Source organism: Schistocerca serialis, chromosome 6, assembly GCF_023864345.2.
Source record: "Schistocerca serialis cubense isolate TAMUIC-IGC-003099 chromosome 6, iqSchSeri2.2, whole genome shotgun sequence".
Taxonomy (NCBI): domain Eukaryota; kingdom Metazoa; phylum Arthropoda; class Insecta; order Orthoptera; family Acrididae; genus Schistocerca; species Schistocerca serialis.
Genome location: NC_064643.1, coordinates 187,313,064 through 187,327,154, shown reverse-complemented (window position 1 = coordinate 187,327,154; position 14,091 = coordinate 187,313,064). Strand labels below are relative to the sequence as shown.

At 39.8% G+C, this 14,091-nt stretch overlaps 1 protein-coding gene across 1 annotated transcript in view; it reads left to right on the top strand.

The window, feature by feature from the left end:
- Positions 1–14,091, top strand: part of LOC126484082 (cytochrome P450 6k1-like) — a 270,241-nt gene that overhangs the window by 137,756 nt on the left and 118,394 nt on the right. The window lies entirely within an intron of this gene.

Sequence of the window (14,091 nt, the reverse complement as noted above, 5' to 3'; positions counted from 1 at the left end):
TTGTACAACACCTTCGTGGTGTTTTTTCTCCCTCTCTAAGAGTGTATTAATCTTATAAGTTGTTGGATGACCAGAGGGTGTTTCTCATATGCTACAGTTTCTGATATAGTGCTAACTGCTCTCTCTCTCTCTCTCTCTCTCTCTCTCTCTCTCCCTCTCCCTCCCTCCCCCCTTCCCCTCCCCCTCCCCCCCCTCCTGTTACTGTAGACTTCACAAGTTCTGACTGTGCTGGGTCTAGCAACTAGAAATGCCCTTGTCTGATTTCTTGAAAAACATTTTTTTGTAAATAAGAGTTCGCCATATTTGTTGCTGCAGTTATTGTAATACATCCTTATAGAGATCTATAAATTAGCAGGGTGCTGGTGCAGAATCGTAAGAGGTTGGTGAAACTGTTGTGTAAATGAAATTTGGAACTATGAACAAGATTAGTTTATGGATAGGACAGTATATAGACACAAGTAGTTGTGAAGAGATACTTCCTACAAAAAAAATGCCTCTAACTTTACTGTTCATTGTTAGGGAATTTGCACAGATTTCTAGAAAGTTTATGACACTAAAGTGTTACATCACGCAAGAGGATACAGGTAATGATTTGTGTGATTTTAATGTTATTATTTTTATTGCTTCCAAATAGAAACAATACAAAAAGCCATATAATGCTATTTCAAACTTTCCACTAGAATTTTAATGCGGCACTTCATGGATAACATATTTGTTTGTTAGCACATCATTAATACTTAAGAAATATGTGGAGCAAATTGTCCCTCTGATTGTGATGAGTTGTGAGTATCAGGTAACTAAATTTTTGAGCAAAGTGGAAGGCTCAGTGACGACACTGTTGATTTACTCATACCGTAAAGATCATGTAATGATAATTGTGGGTTTAGAGTGTGCAATTGGTTAACTTGCACAAAAAAATTAGGCATAGGAACCAAAAGTGTAATGCTAATTCTCAAGTGCCACTAAGCTGTGAAGAATCATTAGGTAGAAGTTACAGCTGTAGAAAAATGCATGCTCAACAATCTTGATCAATTCCAAGATTGCTGTTTACCATCCTAAAGGAGTAAAGACAGAGGATCCTCTAGAGGTGGGTATTTCTTTCTCTTGAGTAATGGAAATGTGCCACCATCAGAAACATTGATTCAGAGTAAAAGTAGTAAATTGCTATGTTAAGTAGATAACAAAACACACAGATTTTAACTGTTCCTGTAGATGCCATATGCAAATTCTCCAACATATTCATTTATACCTTTTCACTTAAGAGGTACCTGCAGAACATGATTTCATCGTGTACGAGAAATCGTACAGAAAATTCTGAGTGTCACATTCTGGTAGTTCATGTTTGTTTTATTTTGTTTCACTCTTTCAATTTACACCTCAAATATTTATCGTTTACAATACAATTACATTGTACTTGATGATAAGCATTGCATCAGCATTTTTTACTGAATTCTTTGTTGTGTTTGTTCAGTCCAATGTCACTTTTCGCAAAAATGGAATATGCAAACCTGCCTCACATACTGGTCCTAAGTGGAAGTGGATGCATGTTTAAGACAATGAGCTCCTTTGATGAATGAAATGTTTTCATGCACATCAACATGCTTTTGCATCTAATTATGGTACTAGAGTTGCTGCTCATAAATAGGCTGCTAGGTATCCTGGTCAACATCATCCAGACAAAAATGTGTTTTACTGTCTGTAGCTTTGCCTTTGTTATAAAAGTTCTCTCCTTCCACGATCAATGAATAGAGGTTGTCCACAGTCTAACAGTACTCCTCCTTGTGAAGAAGTATTTCTAGAAGCTTTATACCAAGAACCCCAGCAAAGTACATGTGAGGTAACACAGCATTGCATGTCTCATCTTGCACAAAGAAGGGCTGCACCTCTATCATCATTCGTTAGTGCATCATCATCATCATCATCATCATCATCATCATCTTTCTGATGGTGCTCTTTTGTGACTTGTTCCAAAAACAACAGGAAGCCTATGATACCTTCTTAAAATTGTAACGAGGTCTGATGAAGCAGCAGGGTTATCTTCAATATGCAAGATGCCTATCATTGGTGTGAAGTGAATGGACCCACAGCTGTATATATCAGGTCAGTGTTAGCATCAATGTATGGCCCAGGATATTTGGAGGTAGTATCTCGGGTCCATTCATGTTGCCAAACCAGTTGACTGAGTGAATGGATTGTGCATTTCTGACAAATAGTTTGCCTTAAGATACTCCACTTCAGTCTCAGCAGAGTTAAGTTCCCACATGATGGCTCATCTGCGCATAATGGGTGTTGATCTTTAAACAGAATCTTTCCCACAAAATGAATTGGTCATGGAAGTTGTTTTTATGACCTTTGCTTTAGCCTGACCTAAATCCCAATGTTGAAGAACAAGTAACACATTCCTGTGCTGCAATTACAAATTGGATGCAGCTATGCTGAAGAGTTCATAGAAGCGTTATCCAGCAAGTTGCTAAATGCAGGGAGGTCGATTTGATTATCTGCTCTGAGGACTGTGTATGTTTTGTGAAAGAAATTGTCACCGATAGCGTATTTAACATATTACAACTGGTCACTTTTACTGAATGTATGAGGGGATTTCAAATTTTAACACATTATTGTGGCAGCCTAAGTAGATTTATTGAATGCTGCAATACACTTCAAAGTGACATAGATAAATGACACTATTTGTCAGCATAGTCACCAACTATCTATTAACAGCTATTGAAATGTTCTATCAAGCGCTCTGTTCCTTGATGGCAGGGATCCACTCCTGGGTGACAGAGCTATTCACGAACCTCCCTATGAGGGTCCTCATTACAGGAAAATGTCTTTCCCCATATGCTCTCTCATCTTGCTGATAAGATGGAAATCAATGACCTTCCTGATCAGATTCGCCTATGTCTGTACAGCCTTAGTCAAGTTATTGGCACTATTTCACTATTGCCTGACAGGACATTGCACTTGGTTCACATACTTTCAGAATTTCAGGGCAAATTGTGTGCAATTTAGACTTTTTCCAATGAGAATCATACTGTTATACATACTTCAGTTTTGGAGTATGTTTCCAGTTGGCATGCGCTTTCACTCCCACATTGTGATGCACCTGTTATCCGTACCACAGCTGAACTTTTGCTGCAGGACACCTGGAACATGTATTCTCTGTAATAATATGCCACTCTCGTTGTGCAATGATTTTAGCATGGGATGACATCTGCAACTTACTTTCCGAAGTTGTTATATAATATATATGTTTAACATCTCCACACTGATGAGTTTTGTAGTTACTTCTGCCTTATGGTGATGTATCCATCCGATTATAAGTCAAAACTGAAATTGTGCAGGTAACTAAAAATAGTTGTTTGCAAGTGAAATGATTAGAACGAGCTGATGTACATCACTGATAGTTGATAGCATAGGACAGCAAATGAAACTATGAAATAGATTATCAATGGAAATTGACTTATCTTTGGAGTAAGTTAACTGTTACGTGGTTACATTTTTCACTGTCAGTAACCCAACTGCTAATTCCTTTTAGCTTCTTATTTATTCCAGCAAATAAATGCAAAATCATGATAACAATCTTTTGTTGTATATTCCAGTGATCTCAGCGATTTGTACATTTGAAATTGTGTGAAACTTAAATCCTGCTCACATACAGGCTGTACAAAACATTGCCCCACAAATGATTGTCCAAACATTTCCTGTGTGGTCTCTGCCATGCAGACATTGATAACATATTGACATTCAGAGTTTTACAAAATGCTAGGACAGTTACATAAACATTTCCTAAAAAGTTTGCTATAGTGCGGTATTTTATATGACAAAAGAAAACTTCTGATGTAATTACAATGTTGATTAGGTAACATGTTTAAGATGAAAATGAGAGAAATAATATCATTAAACATATAATCTTTTCTAGTTGCATTTTAATTACAGTGTTACTTTCCTCGCTAATGTTTATTTACTGCATATGTATATTGTGGATTATAATGCATTCAATAATTTTGAGAATAATAATAATAATTACTATTATACAAAATTCCATGAACTGATGATAAACTACGTTCTGGAATGTGCTAAAGAAAGACAATCCGCATCAGAATTAGTAAGCTGTAGGTCAGAATTATGTTGACATTGTTGTGGATTGGCAGGAGCCAACCCACGGAGTTTGGAGGAAGCCGAAAGGCACGCGTTTAAGCTCATGCAGGCTGGCGTGAGGTCTGGAACAGGACAAGGAATTCAGACTTCAGAAAAAAGGTGGTACTTGGTGGAATACTTAACTTTAATCCATCAATGTTGAACGTAGCTCTTGTCTGTACATTCTTCACAATATCAATAGCAACTGATAATGGCGCCTTGCTAGGTCGTAGCAAATGACGCAGCTGAAGGCTATGCTAACTATCGTCTCGGCAAATGAGAGCGTATTTTGTCAGTGAACCATCGCTAGCAAAGTCGGCTGTACGACTGGGGCGAGTGCTAGGAAGTCTCTCTAGACGTGCCGTGTGGCGGCGCTCGGTCTGCAATCACTGATAGTGGCGACACGCGGGTCCGACGTATACTAATGGACCGCAGCCGATTTAAAGGCTACCACCTAGCAAGTGTGGTGTCTGGCGGTGACACCGCAGACATGACTTAGGATCACTTTGCAAAGATTTCACTAAGGAAGACACCGTGGTTTACTAGTGTTAAGTTTGTATCTGTTCTTGGGTGCCATGACTGACCTCATTTGAACTCTTCTATCAAGAGAGTTAATTTGATGCTGGAATGGCCGCTTATGTTGGGTGCAGCGTAACACATTGGTGTGGTTCCTGTTGATTCTCTCAGTAGGTGGGCCTTCACCTCAACAGGAAGGGGGAAGGGTAAATTGGCTGGGGAAGTGCAGGAAAGTTAAAGGGGGGAGGCACTGTCATGAGTGGTATAATACCAGTCGTTGTAGGGTTCAGAAAAGATCCTTTTTTAGGGTAGGGAGGATAGAAAGAAAGCAAATTTTAAGAGAGGTTAGAACTGAGACAAACCTTCAGCTTGAGAAAGAAATCAAAAAATATAATTCCAGCTTATCACATCAGCATAAACAGCTGGCCACACGGCAGCGACACGCTGCAGCAGTTCGTCGAACATCTGAATGGTGTACATCCAAACATAAAATTTACATTGGAGGTAGAGAAGGAAGGGAAGTTACCTTTTTTAGATGTGTTGGTAGAGCGAAAGCTGGATGGACGACTGGGCCATTCTGTGTACAGGAAGCCAACCCATACAGACTTATATCTGCATAGCCATAGCTTCCATCATCCGTCTCAGAAGAGAGCTATGCTGAATACTTTAGTACAAAGAGCCAGGACTATTTCCGACAAGGACCACCTCGGTCCCGAGATCAACCATTTGACGACTGTTTCCAAGAGGAATGGTTATTCTGCCGGTGAAATTAAATCAGTATTGTCCAAGAAAGTAAGACACGATGCCGGCCACATACAAGAAGAGGACCAACACTTAGCGCGGCTTCCTTTTTGCGGTGCTACAACGAGCAAGATAGCCAGAGTCCTGAAGAGGCAAGGAATAAAACCAGTTTTCCGACCACCTAGGAAAATTAAGGAAATGTTGAGACCAGTCAAAGATAGTCTCGGCTTAAGAGTGCCGGGAATTTATACTATTCCTTGCGAATGCGGCAAGAATTACGTGGGCCAGTCTGTAAGAACCGTTGCCGACCGCTGCATCGAACACCAGCGTCACCTGAAATACAGGTATTTGGAAAAATCAGCGGTGGCTGAACATAGCCTGCTTAACAAGCATAAGATTTTATTTGAAGAAACCAGAGTAATAGCCCACACATCGAATTACTGGGACTCTGTGATCCAGGAAGCAGTCGAAATTAGGCTTAGCGATAATAACTTTAATAGAGACAACGGCTATGCACTTAGCAACACTTGGAAGAGTGCACTGAATAAAGAAAAATCGCTGAGAAAAACTTCTCGCACTTTACCTCCTGATTTAAGGGATGACGCTGCAAGCAACGCGGGATAGCAACTACATCTATGGAAGTAGAGGGCACCACTTGCTACGCGCCATATCGCTGACGTATTCCTGCCAATAAGAAGCCGTCCGTTGGATATAAAAGTGGGAACCTCGCTAGTTCACGACAGTCAGTTTTAGCCCTGACGAGGACCATGGAGGTAGTGGTCGAAAGCTCGGAGATTTATCCTGATTTGACGCGGCATGTACACCGAGAAATTTTTACTCAGCATAAACAGCTATTGGTTAAGAATTTTCAACAGTCAGCAGATATTTTAACTTTACCCAATTTTAACTTGGTCAATGTGAAATGTCAGCTATCTTTATTGCATCAAAATATTCGAGAACTGATAAATAAAATTAATGAATTAACTATCTGCATAGATGAATTAAAGTCTTCCAACCCAGCTGACATACTCTGCCTCTCTGAACATCATGTGACCACTGGTATACAACTTTTAAGTGTTACAGGGTTTAGGTTAGCATCTCACTTTTGTAGATCAGAAATGGAGAAAGGAGGAGTTGCCACATTCATCAGGAACTGTCATAAATTTAAGAACATAGACATTCATAAATTTTGGCTAGAACAGCATATGGAAGCATGTGCAATGGAATTAGAATTTCACAAAAAATCCTTCTTAATATTGAGTGTGTATCGAGCACCTGCAGGTAACATTAATCTGTTTGTAAACCACCTTGAAGCTGTCCTGGCCCATTTAACAACCAAAAACAAAGAAATAGTGGTTGCTGGTGATTTCAATGTAGATTTCCTTAAAGACTCTCCCAATAGGAACTTATTTGAGTTAGTAACACTATCATTCATCTTAATTCCTACTGTAAAGTTCCCCACTAGGTAGCCACTTGCTCACAAACAGCCATTGATAATATCTTTAAAGAAAAGTCCAATGAACAAAATTATACACTCCTGGAAATGGAAAAAAGAACACATTGACACTGGTGTGTCAGACCCACCATACTTGCTCCAGACACTGCGAGAGGGCTGTACAAGCAATGATCACACGCACGGCACAGCGGACACACCAGGAACCGCGGTGTTGGCCGTCGAATGGCGCTAGCTGCGCAGCATTTGTGCACCGCCGCCGTCAGTGTCAGCCAGTTTGCCGTGGCATACAGAGCTCCATCACAGTCTTTAACACTGGTAGCATGCCGCGACAGCGTGGACGTGAACCGTATGTGCAGTTGACGGACTTTGAGCAAGGGCACATAGTGGGCATGCGGGAGGCTGGGTGGATGTACCGCCGAATTGCTCAACACGTGGGGCATGAGGTCTCCACAGTACATCGATGTTGTCGCCAGTGGTCGGCGGAAGGTGCACGTGCCCGTCGACCTGGGACCGGACCACAGCGACGCACGGATGCACGCCAAGACCGTAGGATCCTACGCAGTGCCGTAGGGGACTGCACCGCCACTTCCCAGCAAATTAGGGACACTGTTGCTCCTGGGGTATCGGCGAGGACCATTCGCAACCGTCTCCATGAAGCTGGGCTACGGTCCCGCACACCGTTAGGCCGTCTTCCGCTCATGCCCCAACATCGTGCAGCCCGCCTCCAGTGGTGTCGCGACAGGCGTGAATGGAGGGACAAATGGAGACGTGTCGTCTTCAGCGATGAGAGTCGCTTCTGCCTTGGTGCCAATGATGGTCGTATGCCTGTTTGGCGCCATGCAGGTGAGTGCCACAATCAGGACTGCATACGACCGAGGCACACAGGGCCAACACCCGGCATCATGGTGTGGGGAGCGATCTCCTACACTGGCCGTACACCACTGGTGATCGTCGAGGGGACACTGAATAGTGCACGGTACATCCAAACCGTCATCGAACCCATCGTTCTACCATTCCTAGACCGGCAAGGGAACTTGCTGTTCCAACAGGACAATGCACGTCCGCATGTATCCTGTGCCACCCAACGTGCTCTAGAAGGTGTAAGTCAACTACCCTGGCCAGCAAGATCTCCGGATCTGTCCCCCATTGAGCATGTTTGGGACTGGATGAAGCGTTGTCTCACGCGGTCTGCACGTCCAGCACGAACGCTGGTCCAACTGAGGCGCCAGGTGGAAATGGCATGGCAAGCCGTTCCACAGGACTACATCCAGCATCTCTACGATCGTCTCCATGGGAGAATAGCAGCCTGCATTGCTGCGAAAGGTGGATATACACTGTACTAGTGCCGACATTGTGCATGCTCTGTTGCCTGTGTCTATGTGCCTGTGGTTCTGTCAGTGTGATCATGTGATGTATCTGACCCCAGGAATGTGTCAATAAAGTTTCCCCTTCCTGGGACAATGAATTCACGGTGTTCTTATTTCAATTTCCAGGAGTGTATTGCAAAACCAATAGTCAATGGCCTCTCAGACCATGACATGCAGTTCCTTCTGTCAAATGTTAATACTGAACAGGATATAAAATCTGTTAAATCTGAGCTCAAGAGGGTAATCAATAAGCCAAAAATTGATTATATTAGGACACTCCTCAGAGACATTCACTGGACTGATGTTTACAGTGCTCATGGCATGAATGAAAAATATAACACTTTTGCTAATAAATTGCTTACCTTATTCGAACACTGTTTTCCCCCAAAACTTACCAAGGTTGGAGCAAAGTCTACAGAGAAGCCATGGATTATTCAAGGAATAGGGGTATCTTGGAAAACAAAAAGAAAACTGTATCTGTCAATCCGAAACAGTTCCGATGTTGATGCTATAGCACATTACAAGAAATACTGCAAAATATTAAAGACTATAATATGGATGTCAAAGCAAAAATATTACAAGGAAAAGATAGTCATATCAGATAACAAAATAAAGACAATATGGGATATAGTGAAGGAGACTTTTAGAACCAGACATGAAGAGGAACAAATAGCATTAAGAGTAAATGATACATTGGTGACAGATGTGTATAGTGTTCCAGAACATTTTAACAAATATTTTATAACTGTTACTGAAGAGATGGGGTTGTCGGGTTTGGTAGATGCTGCAATGGAGTACCTCAGACCAGACATTTCAAGTAACTTCCATAATATGAATTTGACCCTCACTACCCCAACAGAAATAATGTCCATCATAAAATCTTTAAAATCAAAAACATCTAGTGGGTATGATGAAATATCAACAAAGTTAATTAAAGAATGTGATTCTGAGCTAAGTAACATATTAAGCTATCTGTGTAACCGGTCATTTATCAGTGGAATATTTCTTGAATGGTTGAAATATGCTGAAGTTAAGCCACTGTTTAAGAAGGGAGATAAAGAAATAGCATCAAATTTCCGTCCAATTTCACTGTTGCCAGCATTCTCAAAAATTTTAGAAAAAGTAATGTACAGTCAGCTTTATACCATCTTATTTCAAATAACATACTGTCAAAGTCACGGTTTGGATTTCTAAAAGGTTCTGGTATTGAGAAGGCTATCTACACTTACAGTTTCATTAGACAAAAAATTGCAGGCAACTGGTATATTTTGTGATCTGTCCTTTTAAGTAAATTAGAATATTATAGTGTAACAGGAAATGCTGCAAAATAATGGTTCAAATCTTATATCTGTGGCAGGAAACAAAGCGTGTTATTAGGAAAGAGACATGTATCAAGCAATCAGGCATCATCCAACTGGGAACTAATTACATGTGAGGTCCCACAAGGTTCCATTTTAGGGCCCCTACTTTTTCTTGTGTATATCAATGACCTTTCATCAGTAACATTAACAGATGCCAAGCTCGTTTTGTTTGCCGATGATACAAACATTGCAATAAATAGCAAATCAGGTGTAGTCTTAGAAGGATCAGCTAATAAAATATTTGTGAACATTAATCACTGGTTCCTAGCCAATTCTTTGTCACTAAACTTCGAAAAAACACACTACATGCAGCTCAGAACTTGTAAGGGGTGTCCCACGAGTATATGTCTAGCATACGATGACAAGAAGATAGAAGAAATGGACAGTGTTAAAATCTTGGGATTACAGCTTGATAATAAATTCAACTGGGAGGAGCACACCACAGAACTGCTGAAGCGTCTTAACAAATCTCTGTTTGCAGTGCGAATTTTGTCAGACATAGGGGATATAAAAATGAAAAAGCTGGCATACTATGCATACTTTCATTCCATAATGTCATATGGGATTATTTTTAGGGGTAATTCATCAAGTCAAGCTAACGTTTTCCGAGCACAAAAACGTGCAGTAAGAGTTATATGTGGTATGAACAAAAGAACATCCTGCAGAAGCCTGTTTAGGGAACTAGGGATACTAACTACTGCTTCCCAATATATTTATTCCTTAATGAAATTTGTCATTAAAAATAGATCACTTTTTCAAACAAACAGCTCAATTCATGGAATCAATACTAGAAATGAGAATAACACTCGCAAGGATTTAAAGTCACTTAGTCTTGTACAAAAAGGTGTGCATTATTCAGGAACACACATTTTCAATAACTTGCCAGCAGCCATGAAAAGCTTAACAACCAATGAAATTCACTTTAAGAGAAGCCTAAAGGATTTATTGGTGGCCAACTCCTTCTACTCCATTGATGAATTTCTCAGTAAACCCAACAGATTATTATTTATTTATTTTTTGTGTGCGTGAGTTCAGTAATGTGTTCATTGTAAAGAAGTATTATAGTAGTTGTATTACATGTTTATTACCTTATAAATAAATAAATAAATAAAACTTTTTTATTTTAAATTCAGTGCATTAGTATTTGTAAAATGACTCTTTCATATATTCTTCATTAAAAAATGACGATCATTCCATTTGGGACTTGTGGAATCGTACATTAGCTTATTTATTTTACTTGTAAATATTTGTCATGTATTGTTGTTTTTTCTGACATGTTCCACATCCTGGAGGACCTCCTCACTACGGATCAATTGGAATGAAAGTAAATCTAATCTAATCTAAAGCAGGTATAAAGTTCATGTCTACATGAAAACAGAAGGGAACAAATTAGTAGTCATTTATATCATATATGTACAATACACAACTACTTGATGATGATCATCAGTCATGGGTCAGTAATTTCATTTCATTGAGTTGTTTCCCATTCTGCCATACCCCTCCCCCCCCCCCCCCCTGCCCGAGTCTCATGCATCAGAATTACACATGCAACTCTTCCAAGACACAACTGGAACTGAGTATGTCATGTGTCATTGTTGTGCATATGTCAAATGTGTATTTTAGAAGCAACCAATACACATGATGGAACAAAATACTCACAGACATTACAATGAGAGTGATATAATCTTCATCACTTCAAAAAGCATTAATAAAAAGGAAAACATGACATAGAATTGTACCTGATGCAGCTACACAAATGAATAGTCCCTCTACCTGCTCCTACCCAGTGCTGAAAATTTCAAGTTTCTTATTGAAATATGACTCTATTGATTTTTTATCTAGTTTACTGAACATTAATACCTTTTTGCTTGTTTTAGTTGACCTTTATACTTAAGTAATCATTGTTGCCACAACCACATTGTGATCACCGAACCCAGATTCAATGTCAACATCCTGAAAGAGGTCAGGTCTATTTGTTGCCATTGGATCCAATATATTTCCATCAAGAGTGGTGTTCCAAACTATCTGTTCTAATAGTTTTCAGAGAAGGCATTTAGTAATGTTTCACAGGATGTCTTATCGCACCCACCACCAATAATTTTCCCAATTGATTGTTGGACAACTGAAGTCTCTGCCAATGATTACAGCGTGACTGGGGAACTTAACTGAGAATTTCTGTAAAGTTTTCTCGGTGGGTTTGAGTTCTTTGTCTACTGCAACAAATACACCTCTCCCATTTCCCATTAGCCTATTCTTTCGATATACACTTAAATGTCCCCCCCCCCCCCCCAAAAAAAAAAAAACTCGTTGCTTTCAGTTTTAGGATTCAACCAGATTTCTGTACCCAGTATTATGTGAGTTTCACTGCTTTACAGAGCACTTGAAACTCTGGCACTTTGTTGTGAATGCTTCAGCAGTTAACCACTAGGATTTTTGTATGCTCTCACCTATGGCAGACATTTCTTTCGATCTTCCACTGATATTTCTGGGTTTCCTACAGCTATCATTACTGGATTGGGTGGAGAAACACCTAATCTAAAAAAATCCTTGTTTGCACCCACATACACTCAGCTACCTGGACAGCAGTCTCTGATATGTTGTGTGCACCTGACCCATATAGGGGCACCCTGCTGTTTTCAGCTTTATGGTGCAGGTCCACAAATTCGCAGCCTAACTTGTCACAGGACTTTCAGAGTCTCTGGTTCAGTCCTTCCACTCAACTCAGAACTGAGGAGCCACTATCACTTCTGAAGACAATGTTGCAAGTAGTGAGCTTCATTGAAACATCTTGTGCAAGGCTGGTCTTCTCAACCTTCTTTGCCAGTTGCTGGTATGACCCAAGTATGACCTCAGAGCGGAGATAGCAGACATCATTTGCTTCAATGTGCACCACAATCTGGAGCTGTATGCAACCTTTTCCCTCAGTGGCTGCTGTAATAGCCTCTTCAACATGTCGAGTGAGGTTTCAAGGCATACACACTGAGTCCACCTTGTGTTTTCCTGTCCTTTGCTGCAATTTCACTAAGGGGCACCATCATATGCTGTACATTTGAACTGCCAGTGATTGATATAACCCTACCCTTTTGCGTTTGGCTCCTCTTGACACCAGGCAAAACAGGTTTCACAACACAGGTAGAGTGAGTCCCACTGACTCAGCTTCAGTGAAAGACAGCATCTTGAACTAGTTGGTTAGGGGTATCAGTATAACACCCTGAGTCCTCCCTGTCCCCATCCACACTGTACAGGATGCATACATCTACCACTGAAATGCCACTCAGTCAAGTGGAAGAGTAAAGGCAGTCTCATACTTTCTGCAGAGGACACAGGGGACTATAGAACTTTAGGTACCTATGGTACTGGTACCATAGGTACACGACTCTCCAGAGCTCTTCCAACACACTGATTTGCAGTAGCTGCCAAAAGTTTGACAGTAGTCAATGTCATTTGCAACTGCTTACAAATGTCAACCAATTTGTCTCCTGTTTGAGAACAGCATTCACAGAGGGGTTGCATTTTGGCCGGTGCAATGTATTTCAGGACAGTGTGCAAAAAACTTTAAACTAAGCCTGCTGATTATCTTTTATATCTGTTGAGTTAAAAAAATCACTAATGCCCTGTACATATTGAAGCAAATACATAAAATGAGATTTCTATTAAGGCAAGAGGAAAACCTGTGGGAAAAATTACTAATTTTCTAAAAGTTTTTGAGATTAAGTGAAGTTATTAGAAAACTCAAAAATAGAGTTAATTTACGATAAATGTATTTATTTATTTTATTTATTTAGTCCTTCAAATCCTATACGTATAGAATATATACAAGGATATTGGACATGGTTAGGTATTTACAAGATAAAATACAGTTTGTATTGCAATCCTATGGACTAGATATTGAAGTAATTTAGCAAAGATTCATAAATACAACAAACATTACAGGCAACATAGAAAGTAGAATATTAATAATGCATCTTTATTTTTGTTGTTTGGCTTTTATATATTCTGTCAGACTGTAAAAGCAATGATCAATTAAATATGCCTTTACTGCAGCCTTAAAACTACAGAGTTTACCTATTGATTTAATATGTTTAGGTAGATTATTGAAAATCTTTATCCCAGTATGTAGTGTGCCTTTTTGGCACAATGATGTTCTCACCTGTTTCATATGGAGGTCAGATTTTTGCCTTGTATTGTGTGCACGTATATCTTCATTTTTTAATAAGATATCTGGGTGTCTATCGATATATTGTTTGATGAAAACTGTTGTTTCGTAAATAAAAATGCAAGGAAGAGGAAGAACTGACAGTTTTTTGAATATGGGTCTCCATGATTTCGTATTGTTTACCCCTTCAATAATTCTTAGTATTATCTTTTGCATCCTGAAAAGTTTAGTATTTGTTGTTGTATAGCCCCAGAAAATTATGCCATATTTAATTACAGAATGCACGTAGGAGTAGTATACATTTAACAGGCTGGCTTTGCTGCAACAAGTTTTTAAGATCCGTATCATGTAACAGGT